Source organism: Dromiciops gliroides, chromosome 3, assembly GCF_019393635.1.
Source record: "Dromiciops gliroides isolate mDroGli1 chromosome 3, mDroGli1.pri, whole genome shotgun sequence".
NCBI classification, from domain to species: Eukaryota; Metazoa; Chordata; class Mammalia; order Microbiotheria; family Microbiotheriidae; genus Dromiciops; species Dromiciops gliroides.
This window is the reverse complement of record NC_057863.1, coordinates 512852705-512868642: the sequence shown is the minus strand read 5'-3', so window position 1 is coordinate 512868642 and position 15938 is coordinate 512852705. Positions and strand designations below refer to the sequence as shown.

Here is a 15938-nt window from a genome sequence, read left to right as displayed (position 1 = left end):
TGCCCTGTGCACCTATCATCCCTGTGAATTCTCAGACCAGAACACTCTATACATGTTAACTCCTGCTGTTGGAATGTAGCCTTCTTACATCAATAATGAAACTAATTGAAATCATATGATTATCTCAATAGATGCAGAAAAAACCTTTGACAAAATACAGCACCCATTCCTACTAAAAACACTAGACATCATAGAAATATATGGAGCTTTCCTTAAAATAAGCAGCATTTATCTAAAACCGTCAGCAAGCATCATATGGAATGGGGAGGCATTCCCAATAAGATCAGGGGTGAAACAGGAATGTCTATTATCACTTCTATTATTCAATATTGTACTAGAAATGTTAGATTTAATAGTAAAAGAAAAATAAATTGAAGGAATTAGAATAGGCAAGGAGGAAACAAAACTATAACTCTTTGCTGATGATAAGATGGTTTACTTAAGAGAATCAACTAAAAAACTACTTGAAACAATTAACAACTTTAGCAAAGTTGTAGGATATAAAATAAACCCACATCAGCATTTCTATATATGACCAACAAAGCCCAGCAACAAGAGATAAAAGAGAAATTCCATTTAAACTGTAGACAATATACAGTATTTGGGAGTCTACCTGCCAAGACAAACCCAGGAACTATATGAACGCAACTAGAAAACACTTTTCACACAAATAAAAAATCAAATCTAAATAACCGGAAAAATAGCATTTGCTCATGCCAAACTAATAAAATAAAAATTATAATTCTACCTAAATTAATTTACTTATTCAGTGACATATCAATCAAACTACCCAAAAATTATTTTACAGAGCTAGGAAAGAATAACAAAATTCATGTGGAAGAACAAAAGGTCAAGAATATCAAGGAAATTAATGAAAAAATGCACAGGAGGGTGGCCTAGCTGTACCAAATATAAAACTATATTATAAAGCAGCAGTCATCAAAACTATTTGGCACTGGCTAAGAAAGAGTGGCTAAGAAAGATCAGTGGAATAGATTAGGCACACAAGACACAGTAGTAAATGACTATAGTTATCTGCTGTTTGATAAACCTAAAGACTCTAGTTTCTGGGATAAAAACTCATTATTTGACAAAAACTGCTGAGAAAACTGGAAAATAGTATGGCAGAAACTAGGCATATACCAACATCTTACTCTGTATACCAAAAAAAGGTCAAAATGGGTACATGATTTAGATATAAAGGGTGATAGCATAGGCAAATTAGGAGAGGAAGGAATAGTTTACCTCTCAGCTCTATGGAGAGGGGAAGAATTTATGACTAAGATAGAGAATATTATGAAATGCAAAATAGATTATTTTATTACATTAAATTAAAAAAGGTTTGTACAAACAAAACCAATATAACCAACATTAGAAGGAAAGCAGGAAGCTGGGAAGCAATTTTTTTAGTCAGTGTTTCTGATAAAGGCTTCATTTCTAAAATATATAGAGAACTAAATCAAATTTATAAGAATACAAATTATTCTCCAATTGAGAAATGGTCAAAGGGGGGCAGTTAGGTGGCGCAGTGGATAAAGCACTGGCCCTGGAGTCAGGAGTACCTGAGTTCAAATCCGGCCTCAGACACTTAACACTTACTAGCTATGTGACCCTGGGTAAGTCACTTAACCCCAATTGCCTCACTAAAAAATAAAAAAATAAAAAAATTTAAATAAAAAAAAGAGAGAAATGGTCAAAGGAAATGAACAGGCAGTTTCCAGATGAAGTAATTAAAGCTATCTATAGTAAAATTGAAAAAGTTTTAAATCACTATTGATTAGAGAATTGCACATTAAAACAACCCTGAGGTCCCACTTCACACCTATCAGATTGGCTAATATTACAAAAATGGAAAACAATAAATGTTAGAGAAAATTGGAATACTAATACATTGTTGGTAGAGTTATGAACTGATCCAACCATTCTGGAGAGCAATTTGGAGCCATGAGCAAAGGGCTATAAAGCTGTGCATACCCTGTGACCCAGCAATACCACTACTAGGTCTGTATCCCAAAGAGATCTTAAATAAGGAAAAAGGACCCACATCTACAAAAATATTTATAGTAGCTCTTTTATTGGTGGCAAAGAAATGGGAACTGAGGGGATGCCCATCAATTGGGGAATGGCTGAACAAGTTGTAGTATATGAATATAATGGAATACTATTGTGCTATAAGAAATGATGAACAGGCAGATTTCAGAAAAACCTGGAAAGACTTACTTGAACTGATGTTGAGTGAAGTGAGCAGAACCAAGAGAACATTGTACATAGTAACAGCAATATTGTGTGATCAGCTGTGATAGACTTAGCTCTTCTCAGCAATATAATGATTTAAGACAATTCCAAAAGACTCATGATGGAAAATGCTAAACATATCTGGAAAAAGAACTATGGAATACGAATGCAGATCGAAGCACGTTATTTCCACTTTTTTGTTCTTTCTTTCTTGAGGTTTTTCCCTTTTGTTCTGATTCTTCTTTCACAATATGACTAATGTGGAAATATGTTTAGCATCATTGTACATATATAACCTATATAAGATTGGTTGCTGTCTTGGGGAAGGGGGAGGGAAGGGAGGGAGGGAGAAAAGTTTGGAACTCAGAATCTTATAAAAACAAATGTTGAAAACTACCTTTACATGTAACTGGAAAAAATACTATTAAGATTAGAAACAATGTAGTTTCCATGAGGGCAGGGACTAGTAAGTTCTCTTTTGTATCTGTATACCTAGTGTTTAGCACAGTGCTTGGTATATGATACTTAATAAATGCTTTTTCATTCATTCATATATATGCAAAAGCCACTTCCTGATTCTGACTTGTCAGAAAAGATTAGGTTTTCTTGGTGCCAATTAAGACCCTCTGGAGCAGGTATGTAGTGCAGTGGATAAAGCACCAGCCCTGGATTCAGGAGATCCTGAGTCCAAATCCAGCCTCAGATGCTTGACACTTACTATCTGCGTGACCCTGAGCAAGTCACTTAACCCTCACTGCCCTGCAAAAAAAAAAAAAAAAAAAAAGGAAAGGAAAAAGGAAAGGGAAGGGGGAAGGGGGAAGGGGGAAGGGGGAAGGGGGAAGGAAAAAGAAAAAAGAAAAGACCCTCTGAAGCTACTCTCAGGCCCCAAAGAGCTCACAAAACTAACCCATTCTCAAGGCAGGTTTTAGCCTTAGGTTCACCCCTCATTCCTATGAGAACAGGAAGTACTATTGTCCAGCCCTCTGGTTCAAAAGATGATCCCTGGTATTTCTTGCCTTCTCAACGGATGGGGGAGGAGGAGGAAGAGAATTTGGAATTTAAAATAAAGCTTTAAAAAAAGATGAGCCATGGACATGGGAAACCTATAACAAAGCTCCAGGATTCTCCATATAAGCACTTGTCTCCATGGTTTGTATATTTCCAGTGGAGAAGCTTTTAAACTCTGTTACAGTGATATGAAAAAGGGATTTAAAAACAAAACAAAACCACAACACAAAAACTAAAGCCTATCCTGCACTTGTGGGGACAGGAATCGAGGCAAGACCACCAACCAAAGACAGCTCCTCATTGTATCTGGCCTGTACCTTTAACCATGGAAAGCCACTGTCTGATTCGAGTCACTGGAATGCTGCACTTGGATAAAAGATATGTATGTATATAAACAGAGGCCCTGAAGCCTGCCCTCCCTTCTGGTTGTCATGAAGGTTTCTGGTTTCTCTATGCTGCCTGTCAAGGATGATCAAGTGGGCATAAGCGGTGACAGGCTTCGCATTACAAATCCAGCAGAGCTCTGCATTACTTTTTGGCATTTGGTGGGACTCAGGCCCATTTCTTCTTGGTCAATGGAAAAAGAGAGCTAAAATAGACACAGAGAAGGGTTTGGTAGGGGGAGGGGGATAACAAGGGGTCTACAGAAGCATTACAGAAACACTGTGGAACAGTGAGGAAAGCCCTAGCCCTGGATTGAAGGGACCTGGATTAAAATTCCATTTCAGACACTAATTAGGTGAGGAACTCTGGGTGGGTCACTGGACTCCCTGAGCCTCAATTTCTTTATTTATAAAAAGGACATATGAAGAAAGACACTACCTGTATCCAGAGAAAGAATTGAGAAATAGAAGTATGCGTAGAAAATATTTTTGCATATACACACATACCTATTTGTGTCTAATGCTAGCCATGGCGGGGCGGGGGGGGGGGGGCACAGAGCAAGTTGTACATAATAGATTTGTAGTTGCGTGAGCAGAAAAAAAATTAGGGGGTTGGACTAGAGATCTTCTGAGGTCCCTACCAGTTCCAGACCTATGATCCTACAAGTGCATTATATACTTTAATTTTTTTTTTTTTTTTGCAGGGCAATGGGGGTTAAATGACTTGCCGAGGGTCACACAGCTAATAAGTGTCAAGTGTCAAGTGTCTGAGGCCGGATTTGAACTCAGGTACTCCTGAATCAAGGGTTGGTGCTTTATCCACTGCGCCACCTAGCCACCCCCCATTATATACTTTATAAACAGAAAAGCAGCATGTTATAGTGGATAGAGAGTTAAGAGTAGTAGATAAGAGTTGTAACGATTGGAATGATGCCACCTGCTGGAGAGCAACTGTAGGAAAGCTCCACCATGAGAAGAAGGTGCCTGAGGGCAAGCCATGTGGCTTTTCTTTGGCATCAGGAAGTGATGTTGGCTTGTGGGAAGAAAAGGGGGCGAGGCTGCCTCTCTCGCTCTCTTTCATCTGGACTCTGGTGGAGAGTGGAGCTAAAAATGTGTTCTCCCTTTGATAGATAGATGAATCTAGGTCTCTCTCTCTCTCCACCAAATTCTTATTCTCCTTGATAAATGCTTAAAAGTCTAAAACTCTTGCCAAAGGTTATAATTTATTGGCGACCACTCACTGGATATTTTAGACAGTATAGCTAGAATTTTAGCCCCTTACAGAGTGCTAGGGTTGGAGTCAGAAATACCTGAGTTCAGATCCTGCCTCATTTATTTATTGGTTCTGTGACCCTAGACAAGTCACTTAACCTATCTCTGCCTCAATTTCTTCATTTGTAAAGTGAAGGAATTGGATATGATGGCCTCTTAAGGTTCATTCCAATGTTATGAGTTGTAGGCTAATGTCTAATCTGCATTAATAGACCTAATCACCTGGTAATCTATTTATCTATGAAATAATAGGCCCAGAAAAAAAAGATAACAATTACAGAGCCACTGACCCTCCACAGCTGGTGGGTGTAGTAGCTCTGATGCCTACTGAGTTAGTGGAGAGATGGAGTTACTGACTGGTTCTCTATACCAGTGAAATCAGAGGCCTGAACTGTAGAATGCCCTTTATATTCATTACTACTCCTTATAGCTCTCTGAGGTGGGGCAATTATTAATGAAGAGAAAAATGGAGGTGCTGGTCATTGATCAAAATAGTAGTAGATCAGTCAGTGAATATCTTCACATGACCCCTGGCTCTGAACCTGAGCCTATAAGGTCAAGGTAAAAGAATACTCTTAGCGGGGCAGCTAGGTGGTGCAGTGGATAAAGCACTGGCCCTGGATTCAGGAGGACCTGAGTTCAGATCTGACCTCAGACACTTGACATTTACTAGCTGTGTGACCCTGGGCAAGTCACTTAACCCTCAATGCACTGCCAAACAAAACAAACCAAAATAAAATAAAATACTCTTAGGGGAAAACGGGATAATAACAGCTCATACTTATTTAGTGCTTTGAGAATGGACTTCCAACACAAAATCAGCGAAATAACATCTCCTCTGGTTAAAGAGCAACTTTGTCCCTTCAGCCCAGCATGGTGGACATTGAGTCCAAAAAGCGATCTTTGCTCGCCTACATCACATAGCCTAGACAGATGACCCATATCTGGCTGAAATGCAAATCTTAAGATCACTCAAGAATCTCAAAGACAGAAAGGACCTCAATGGGTAAATAGCACAATTCATCCCTGAAGAAGAATCTCTCATTCAGCATTCCTGATGAGTGGAAAGCCAGCGCCACCTTCATTTACAATGAAACAATCCAACAATCACAGTGTAAAAATGCAAGTGTTAGGGTGTGGACTGAAAAATCACACCTTTACTAGAAGCCAACAGTCTACCTAAATGTTTACTTGGTTTTCCTGAGTCAAAGAATTCATATGCATAATTACTTCTTAAAATGAGAAGAATTAAAACTGTTCCTTATCTGAGGATTGTTGAGAATTGAACCATAACTTTTGTTTACCGAGCTGTTTGCATGTGATTTATCCCTATTAGCATGCAAGCTATTTGAGGTCAGGTGCTAGTTTTTGCTCTTTTTATTGTACCTTCAAATCTTACTTAGTGCCAGGCACATACTGAGAGCTTTACAAAAAAAAAAAAAAGAGGCGTACTGACTGTGTAATTTAAGATTCTAAATGTGGATTCTAATCTGTTCCCCCAGTTTTGGGGGAAACTGACTAAAATCACTGATAAAACAAGTTTAGGTTTTTAAGGGTTTATTGGAAAATAGAAAGAAAAAGACTAACCGATTGACTAAATATGAACTTGGGCGTCTCCTAATCAGGTTGGGAATCGATGCATTGGAGAAAAGAGAAAGTTTGAGTGATGTTATACTCAGTGAGAGTTTATTCTTCATAAACTATCAGACATAAAAAAGAGCCTGATTGGGAGACAAAGATAAGTAACACCCCACATCCTGGAACAACATCTGCTCTTTCCTTTGCAATGAAGATAGATGGAAGCCAACACAACTTGATGTAATGAAATCCAATGAGCCATCAGCACAATCTTCCTTGATCTCCCTACACTCCAGCTGAGTCAGTAGCATTAGTGCTGATGTCTTTGTCATTTCTGATATTCTTCCCATCTGGCTCTGCCAGGAATAAGAAACTCAGAAGTGCTTTTTTATTATATTATTTTAGAACTGTTCAGGTTCTTTGAGGACTCAAGGACTATCATAAGGCCCTTTGCTCTGGGGCGGGGGGAAAGGGAAGGGAATAAGGTATAATGACAATGAAATACATCAATATTTTTTTCAAAATCCTGGATTTAATCCAGACCCTAAATAAATCTGGCCCAGATCATTTTTTTCCTCTTAAGTTTTTAAACCCACGTGGATTTTAAGAGAAATCAAGTCCATATGTTTCTGACTCATTTACCCATAACTCATCAAAATGTTGTTTTGTAAGAATCACTGGACATCCAAGAAGCCCTTGGGGTCTTTTTTTGTTTGTTTCTTCTCTTTCTTCCTCTCTTTTGCATAAGCCCTTTTTTCTTAGAAAGAGAAACATTACCCTTTGCCCATCAGAAACTAACTTGAACAGGTCTCAGTTTCTTTGGGAGTTCCAAACCCAGAGTGTCAAAAGGGTGGCAACTTTGGTCCTCTTGTCTCTGTGTAAGTGACAAACATGTCAGGACTAATAAACTCTTTACTAAATCCTAGCAGTTCATTGGGAAGTGAATTTAAAACCCCAATAAAAGTGAAATTTCACCCTTCTCCACATATAGTAGTTACTTTGCATACAACAATTTAGCATTCAAATGCCTGGCCCCAAAGATCATTAGTTTATTGGAGGACTTAGTCCTATTATTTTTTTTTCCTCAGAGAAAATAATCAGCAAGATTTAATCCCTTGGAAAACATGATTAAGGCTCTCTTTTCTCAGAAAATATTTAAGATTTAGAAATGACAATATATTAAGAAATCATAAGAAACAATAATGTAATGAAAGACAGAGAGGTATGTTGGGACAGAGGGTCAATTTTGGAGTCAGGAATTCCTGGGTTCAAATATATAAAGAGACAGGGAGATAGCTATAGATATATACATGAGTGTATACATATATTTGTGTGTGTGTACATATACAGAGAGAGAGAGAGAAAAAGAGAGAGAGAGAGATCTTTCTAAGACTATAGCTTGCAGGGGGCAGCTAGGTGGCACAGTGGATAAAGCACTGGCCTTGGATTCAGGAGGATGTGAGTTCAAATCCAGCCTCAGACACTTGACACTTAACTAGCTGTGTGACCCTAGGCAAGTCACTTAAGCCTCATTGCCCTGCAAAAACAAAAACAAAAAGACTATAGCTTGCAGATCAACTGCCAAGTTATTTTACTAGAGGGAATTTCCAACCAGAATTTCTCTATACACCAATAAAGTCACAATTCCAGTCTCCCCAAAAATGATAATCAAAGTAATATGTCTCTTTCAAAACTGGTAAATATAGTTCTGATGTGTGTTAAGCAATCAAAGAAGTATTAACATAAAAGGGCAAAGAAACAATTTTCCCAGGGTTTGGTTATCTTTACCCTTTAAGCTAGGAGATCATTTTTTTTTTAAGTGAGGCAATTGGGGTTAAGTGACTTGCTCAGGGTCACACAGCTAGTAAGTGTTAAGTGTCTGAGGCCAGATTTGAACTCAAGTCCTCCTGAATCCAGGGCTGGTGCTCCATCCACTGTGCCACCTAGCTGCCCCATCACTTGTTTTTAAAAAAAGGGAAAAAATATTCTCAGCCTTCTCCGAAAGGATCACTGCAACACATAGAAGGGGAAAAGTGGGTGTTGAAGGAAGGGGAAAGGAGAGAAAATATAAGAATGGAAAAAAATCTTTACATTCAGAAAACTCTAAATAATGAGCTAAATATTAATACTTCTTAAAAGTTGTGAATATATTATATTAAACATAGGAACCCTGAGGGGAGAACAGGAATGGACTGAATTCACTTCACTTTTCAAACTGAAAGGAAGCCTTAATCTATCTGGATGACCATGTCCTTCTTTAGGAGTCAAGCTGAAGACAGTCAAGGCTGACATACAGCCTTTTTAAAAGGGAAAAAATCCAGCGCCTCACTGCTGGAACTCAAACAAAAAGGTCAAGAGTATTTTAACCTTTTATCAACTGTGAAACAAACAGTTCATCAGTAGAATTTCTCACGATCTTCTACTTGACTGGCCCTGAAGGAAATGATAGAGTAGGAGTAGGAGTTACACATTTAGGCCTAGAGATAAGATGGGGATGATACTTTTCATTTCCCAACTAGACTTTATTTCTCTACTACATACTTGCCAATGCCTGTACATTTTGATCTTATTTCCCTGATGGAGAGATAATAATCCCAAGGTATTGTACCCCAGACAAATGATGTGTGTATGCCATATTTTCAAAATGACACTGATAATCAAGAGAGAACCTAGAAAAAGATGGTGGAGGTGCCACTGGCTGAAGGAACTGGAAATGTTTGGCCTGAAGAAGTGAAGACTTAGGGGAATCCATCTGAAAAAAAATATATATATAGCCATATAGTTGAGGGATTTGGTTTGCTCCGCTTGGCCACAGAGGGCAGAATTATAGACATAACAGAAGCAGCATGTAACTTTCTTCATGTGATGTAGAAAGAGTTGTGGTTGTACAGATGTATGTTCAATGTTAGAAAAATATCCTAACAATTAAGAGTTTTAACAAAGTGAAAGAGTAAAGAAAGAAGCAGAGGGTCTGTGGAAAAAAATTCTGGGTGACCCTTGTACATGCTGTAGAGGAGACTTGTTCAGAAATAGGCTGGATGAAATATGCTCTGAGGTCCTTTCTATCTCAAAGAGTCTGTGACTCTGTCCTCCATGTTACCAAGAGGGGTGGCTGTTTTGCTTTACCTATTTCTAAGCCAAATGTCAAGATTCAAAAGACTCATCTGAAAAGTATGACTCTTACATGGGCAATGGATATACTTACGATTTACTCTGACAAAACATAACTTTTACAAATCTGGGAGGACATAATGAGCAGCAACAAGAGATTGTGGTATAAAAGAAAAAAAGATGAAACACGGAGAAAGATGAGTTGGGTCTGAGTCCCTGTTCTGGCATTTACTGTGATAGCAAGCAAGATATTCAACCTTTTAGAGACTCAATTTCCTCATTGGTGAAATGGAAACAATACTTATATTACCATCTCAAACACTTCCTGTAAGTAAAGCGTTCCATTAAGTGTCACATAAATGTGTTACCACTGTTTTTGTTGGGACTTTGTTACTAATGGACCATGTAATTGTGCAAGTCACAAGTCACTCTCTAGACCTCTATTTCATCTGGTTTTTTGGGGTTTTTTTTGCAAATTCTGGATCACCAAATAGTAAACAGGACTTCCTTAACCCCTTATTAACCATGGCTGAAAAAGTTTTTTGAAAGGATCAGGGCCAGACTGTGTCTGCCTTTTCCCAGATCTAACCTTCCGTGACTCCACTGAGTGACCATAAAAAGAGGTAGGTGTGGTTACATGCATTTCTGTGCTTTTAAGTGAAGGTATAAACACACACACACACACACACACACACACACACACACACACACACACACACAAAACTGCTTACTGACCTCTCAGCATTTTTGTAACTGCTAAGAAGGCAGCACAAAGGATAGAGCACTGTCCCTGGAATCAGAAAGTCCTGAGTTCAAATCTAGCCTCACATATTTATTGTTTTGTTTTGTTTTGGTGAGGCAATTGGGGTTAAGTGACTTGCCTAGGGTCACACAGCTAGTAAGTGTTAAGTGTCTGAGGCCAGATTTGAACTCAGGTACTCCTGGCTCCAGGGTCAGTGCTCTATCCACTGCGCCACCTAGCTGCCCCTCACATATTTATTAATTGTGTGACCCTGGGCAAATCACTTACCTTCCGTTTGTCTCAATTTCCTCAACTGTAAAATGGGGGTAATAAGAGCACCTACTTCTCAAGGTGGTTGTGAGGATTAAATGAGATAATATTTGTAAAGCACTTAGCATGGTACCCAGCACATAATAGGCGCTATAAAAATTCTAGTTATTCTCTTTATTCTACTATACCTGCAAACTTGATCCAAATATCAATAACACAGGAAAAGTGTGACAATGACAAAAATGACATATAGTGCCTTAAGCATTGCCAAGCATAATTCGTAAATAATTTATTTCATTGGAGCCTTACAAACCACTCTGTAAGGCAGGTTACTAAAGATATTGTTTTATTGTTATGAAGTCACTTTTCAGTTTCATTCGACCCTTCATGACCCCATTTGGGGATTTCTTTGCAAAAATACTGGAGTGCTTTGCCATTTCCTTCTCCAGCTCACTTTATAGATGAGGTAACTGAGGCAAAGAGGGTTAAGTGACTTGTCCAGTGTCACACAACTATTAAGTGTCTGCGGCTGGATTTGAACTCATATTCCTGAGTCTTCCTAACTGCAGGGCCAGCACTCTATCCACCTAACTGCTCTAAAGATATTGTTATTACCTCATTTAAAAGAGGAGAATTTCAAGAGTGATTTGCTCTTAGACCCATAGCCAGCAAATGTCAATCCCAGGTTCCCCCAGATTCCAAATCCAGCATTCACCCCACCACACCATACTGCCCCTCTAATGACACTGCTGCTCTGTGTCATAAAATGCTTTCACACTTTTTATTGAATTTCTTCCCTCTACAGTCAAAAGGAAAGATATAGTTACTTCCATTGTACAGATGAGAAAACAGAAGCATGCTGATGTAGGTCAGCCATGCACAGTTGGCTTAAGAGAAATTCTAGAAGCTCTGTCCCTCCTTTCTTTTCCCATTTTGTAAAGCATCCAAAGGAATGTGTGGGTTTAAGACGACATGTTCGTACCTGGGGATGCAGAGAATGTAGAAAGGGGTGAGCAAAATGAGGAGTAGCTGGGAGATAAGGAACAGTCTGGCCAAAAGACTGGTAAATTGTTTTGTTTTATTTTAGATTTAAGGACCAAGATTTTTTTAAGGCTATCTATATAAGTTTCATCCATGACATCTCAAAACATCTCAAAATTCTGATTCCATGAGTTTTATTCTCTGATCTTCTCTTCATTTCATCAGTAGCTATTGGATTTAAATTCTTGGCAAAGCCAAGAGAATACACCTATCAATCAGTCATCACTTGACAAACAGTAATTTAACATCAACTATATGCCAGGCATTGTGCTGGGACCTTTGAAACTGCGGATATGAATACAAAGAATGAAACAATCCCTACTCTCAAGGAACTTACATTATAAGGGAGAGAAAACCAGGATATACAGAAGTTTATACAGAATAAATACAAAGAAAACATAAGGTAGTAAATATAAAGCAGTTTGGGGGAGATGGAGATCTGCTTTCTACTATGCACCAGAAAGTGTGAATGAATTGCGGTGTATCTTGTGGGTATGGCACAAATACCTGAGGGAATGGCCTTTGGCAGGGTACTCAGTTTTCTTATCTGTTGAGTGGGAATAATAGTATCACTAAATCTCTTAGTTCTAATGTCAGGAAAGTAAGGTGATTGGGAAGCCCTCTGGAAAGCATAAAGTATACAGGGTGAAGGCTAAGTGAGAAAATTAGCCCAACATCAGTTAACCTACTTGCTTCAAGCACAATGACTGTATTCAATTTCTTGCCTATCACATACATCACAGATGAAAAACATTTGAAATGCAGCTGGTCGATTTCTGGGACCTCATATGAAGGGAATGATTCTGACTTTGAGATAAAGCAGAGTCACATTTTCACTGCTAGAAATCCTCCCTCAGCTAGAGGGGCCCCCTTTCCCATCTCCTTTGTGCCATGCCTTCAAGCCAGAAGGTTTAAGAGGTGTCAAGAAAGTTTCCATGCTCACAGAACACCAGGCACTGCTGCTCAGTTGTGGTGAGCTAGTTCTAGAAAGCTCCTGCCAGAGGCCCAGGAGATGAGACCAATTCTGATGGACTTTTTCCATTCTGACCTGAAATGGGTGATTCCAACTCAATGTCCCCAGGCAAAAAGCCAAAGTGTGAACCCATCTATACTCCTGACACTACTGCAATTCTTCTCTCTATACAAACTATAATTTACAAGTAACATGCTGAAATTCCAAACACAGCTCTCACTTAGAGAAAGGGCTCAGATTATGTAATAAATGAGGATTTAATTTAATGAGTCTGTAAGAATAAATAGGCCAGGCTGATGTTCTGGAGCAATGAACAATTGATGGTACTAATGCCAAATTGCAGACAGACAGGTCTTTAAAAGTCATCATGGATTACATGAAGAGTTGCAGAAAAAGACTCAATAGCCTTGTTTATACTAAAACCTCTTTAATGGACAGATGTAGAGGGGCATTTTTAACATGATAAAAAATAGATATCTAAAACCCAAAGCTAGCATTATTTGAAAGGGCTAAGCACTAGAAGCTTTACCAATCAACATAACAGTAAAGCAAGGAAGCTTCCTTTTTCTATTGTTATTTAACATAGTTCTAGAAAAGCTAGAGTTAGCAATAAGGCAAGGAAAATAAATTAAGGGCATAAAAATAGGCAAAAAGAGACAAAACTATCCCCATTTGCTAATGCATGGTAACTTACTACCTCAGAGAACCAGCAAAGAAACCAAATGAGACATTCACATGATAAAAGTACCAACAAAAATAACTACAAAATGCTTTTAAAAAATCTTTCAGTCAATCTTCCAAGGCACATTTAAGATCTATATAGATAAAATTATACAACATTCCTCAAAGAAATCAAGAATAACTTAATAACTGAAGGTATATTCAGCATCATGGTTGGGCCATGCCAATATTAATTTACAAATTCAATGTCATAACAATCGAACTATCAAGAGGTTATCTTACAGATCTATGCAAAATAATAACATAATGCATTTGCAGAAAGAAAGTCTAGGATCTCATGGGGAATATGTGGGAAATGGGGGAAAAAAGAATAACATTTCTTCCAGACCTTAAATAATAACATAAGCAGTAATCACCAAAACTATTTAGAACTGTCTCTTAGCTCTAATATCAGGAAAGCTATGTAAGTGATTGAGAAAAAATATTTACGAGTAACACCATGTCTCAAACTATATTAGAAAGCAGTAATCATTTAAATGATTTAACACATATTAAAAATTAGGATGTTGATCAATGGAACAGATTAGATACACAACTTGGTGAAGTTAATGAACATAGTAGCATAGTGTTCAATAAATCCAAAGACTCCAGCTAATGGGATAAAAACTCACTATTCCACAAAAATTACTGGGAAAATTAGAAAGTAGTCTGGAAAAAAATAGGTTAAGACCAACACTTCAAACCATGTATCATTATAACCTCTAAATGAAGACATGATTTAGGTATAAAAGTTTGCCTCATAAACAAATTAGAGAAACAAGAAAGAAATGACTTTCCAAATCTATAGATAAGGGAAGAGTTCATTACCAAACAAGGGAGTGAGAGGATCACAGAAGATAAAATGGACAAATTTGATTAGATAAGTTAATATTTTTGCACAAACAAAACTGATGCAATTAAAATTAGAAGGAAATCAGTTAACTGGAGGGATCTTTGCAGTAAGTTTATTGATTAATATTTAATTTCCAAAATAAAATTTTAAATGTACCTAAATTTAAAAGAATATAAGCAATTCCCCAAGTAATAAACAGTCAGAGGATGTAAAAAGGTTGTTTTCAAAAGAAGAAATTCAAGCTATTAATAGCCATATAAAAAAATGTTCCAAATCAGAGAAATGCAAAGCAAAGCAACTCTAAGGTTCTACCTCACACCCATCAGATTGACATTCTATTCCACCTCTCCTCTGCCTTGCAATCGAAATCTTGTTCTCCATCCTCACCATGACCTCTAATCAGGACTCAGCCCTTTCCTAGGCTCTTTCCCAGTTCTTTCCTCTCTTCCCCATCTTGACCCATTGATGAACCAATCAACTCTACGCTGTTCTCTTGAGTTCCTTGCCCCCTTATTATATCATCAATCTTTCCTGTCAAGCCTCAACCTTAGATCAATTCTTAGGGAGGTAAAATGGATCTGTTGTGCACTTTAGGAAAATTACTTTGGCAGCTATTTGGAGAATGGTTTGGAGTAGGGAGAGTCTTGAAGCAGAAAGATCAATAAGGAGTCTTAGTCCAAGCAAGATGTGATGAGGGCTTGAACCAGGGTGGTAGCTATGTTGTGGATGGAGAGAAAATGGATTCAAAAGATGTCAAAGAAACAAAAATGACAAAATCTAGAATATGAATGGGTATTTGAGGTGGGCAGAAAAAGACAGTATGACTAATATATAGAGTGCTAGCTAGATTTGAAGAAAGGAAGGGTTCAGTTCAAATACCTCTTCTGATACTATGTATGTAACAAGGCATTTTACCATTCTGAGCTTCAAGCAGACATTTTCTGTAAAGGAAAAATTAGTAACCAAACAACGGGTAGGGGCAACCAAAGAGAAGATGGATAACTTTTATTATATAAAACTGAAAAGCTTTTGCATGAACAAAATCAATGCACCTAAGATAAGAAGGGAAGTTGCTTACTGGAGGGAAATTACCTTTAGTAAGAATCTGATATACAAAATATTTAGAGAACCAATATAAATATATAAAACCAAAATCCAAAGGATAAGAAAGAGGGGGGAAAACAATTCAGCAAAACTAGCCAGCACAACAGCCGAGTCTGATGTCATCAGCTATGCTTCCCCCTCATAGTTTTCGACCTTTACAAAGAATGGAAGGAGAGATGTACACTTTCTCATTTCTTCCTCAGCAACAAACTTGGATCTTTGTTAGAGGAGATGCTCTCTGGGAAGAGTAGGAAGGAAAATAAAAATGGAAATAAAGGTGTTGTAAAAACAAAATAAATATATTGATTTTTTTTAATTTGGGGAAAAATATTCTGGAATGAGATACTGGGGTACTAACACAAGAAGCCAAAACTAATGGGGAACAAATGGGGTTTTGACCCAAATGTAAACCTGACCAAAGAAGATTTTTGTAAAAGAAGATAAAATATGGCAATAGTTACTGGAAGATTTAACTAATTATGCCCCTACCTCCGAGCTTTGGAGTTCTATCCAGGAATTAAATAACAATATCATGGGATAGTTGGTTTTCCATTTTAGGAAGGCTATTGTTAAGCCAGTACATAGCTGGAGAAGGGTAGGCAGGATGATAAAGAGGCTCAAAACTAGGCCACAGAAGACTGATTGGAA

General features: G+C 37.8%; 1 protein-coding gene across 1 annotated transcript in view; it reads right to left on the bottom strand.

Annotated features, from left to right (window-relative positions):
- Window positions 1-15938, bottom strand: part of AMOTL1 (angiomotin like 1) — a 167850-nt gene that overhangs the window by 47724 nt on the left and 104188 nt on the right. The gene's annotated exons all lie outside the window — the stretch shown is intronic.